The 1,562-nt window shown below is 39.6% G+C and overlaps 1 non-coding gene across 1 annotated transcript; it reads right to left on the bottom strand.

The window, feature by feature from the left end:
- Positions 1 to 762: 762 nt before the first annotated feature.
- LOC128279536 (small nucleolar RNA R71) lies at positions 763 to 869 on the bottom strand. The gene has a single exon (XR_008269738.1). It is a non-coding gene; the product is annotated as a small nucleolar RNA R71 (small nucleolar RNA).
- Between the last annotated feature and the right edge of the window lie 693 nt (positions 870 to 1,562).

The following is a 1,562-nucleotide window of genomic DNA, read 5'->3' as shown; positions in this document are numbered from 1 at the left end:
CACAGTCCCTGTTGGTACGATAACTCGACATTTACTTGTCACTTTATTACTTGTTGCAATTGTGTACACTTGCACATTTCCGTCGTTCCAAGTTTTTGGCACCGTTGCCTGGGACTGTTTAAAAAGTCATTATTTGTGAATTTGTTAGTTTACATTTTGGTTTTTTTTGTTTAATTTTTACCTTAATTAATTTTTCTGTGATTATTTCAGGTGTTTATGAGTATTGACCGAATTATTGACCTACTCTCTGTAAACCCTGAGATAGAAAGAACTTTTCGACAGTGAAGAAGACAAGCAAATCAGAGGAGGACCGAAGAGATGAACTTCGAAAATCCAATCCTAGGAAACGGAGCAAACCCTGCTCAAAATCCTATCCTTATTGCTAATGATAGGGATAGAGCTTTATGACAGTATGCCGTGCCAATATTTAATGATCTTAATTCGGGTATTAGGAGACCCAAAATTGAGGCATAATAGCTTGAGCTGAAGCCAGTCATGTTCTAGATGCTTCAAACAATAGGCCAATTCAGTGGAATGTCTACCGAAGATCCTCGCCTACACTTAAGACTATTTATGGAGGCAAACGATTCTTTCAAGTTAGCCAGAGTACCTGAAGATGCATTACGATTGAAGCTGTTCCCATATTCAATGAGGGACAGAGCTCGAGCTTGGTTGAACTCATTGCCACCGAACATAATTTCCACATGGCAAGAGTTAGCAGAAAGATTTCTTATGAAGTGTTTCCCGCCTAGCAAAAATGCTAAGTTGAGGAACGAGATCACTACCTTCCAACAAATGGATGATGATTCCTTTTATGAGGCATGGGAAAGGTACAAAGAGTTATTACGAAAGTGCCCTCATCATGGAATCCCACATTGCATCCAACTTGAGACATTTTATAATGGTCTCAATGCTCACACGAGGATGGTAGTGGACGCTGCTGCTAATGGTGCTCTCACTTCTAAATCTTATAATGAGGCTTATGAAATTATCGAGAGGATTGCCAGCAACAATAATCAATGGCCAACCAACTGAGCAGCGTCAGGAAGACTAGTTGCTAGAATACATGAAGTAGACGCTCTTACTTCACTCACATCTTAGGTATCATCAATATCCTCAATGTTAAAAAAACTTACTATTAATGGGTCTAACAGTTTTGCAGCACAGCCACAAAATCAATTTGAAAATATAGCTTGTGTTTATTGTGGGGAAGGACATTTTTTCGAAGAATGTCCATCAAACCCAGAATCCATGTACTACATAGGTAACCAGAACCAAAACCAAGGAAGGCAAGGACTGCAATCCAATTTTTATAACCCACTGTGGCGAAACGACCCGAACTTTTCCTGGAGTAACCAAGGAGCTGGAACCAGTAATACTTACGCCCAACCTAGATCAACCCAGCCACCAAGTTTTCTCCAACAAGTTCAGAAACCAACCCAAGCTGAACCATCCAATGGCTTAGAAAATCTATTGAAGGCCTACATAGCCAAGAATGACGCTTTAATCAAAAGCCAAGAAGTTACATTGAAAAAACCTAGTGATACGAAAAATTTGAGGAA

This window comes from Gossypium arboreum, chromosome 8 (assembly GCF_025698485.1).
Source record: "Gossypium arboreum isolate Shixiya-1 chromosome 8, ASM2569848v2, whole genome shotgun sequence".
NCBI lineage: Eukaryota > Viridiplantae > Streptophyta > Magnoliopsida > Malvales > Malvaceae > Gossypium > Gossypium arboreum.
This window is presented reverse-complemented; position numbering and strand designations above follow the sequence as displayed.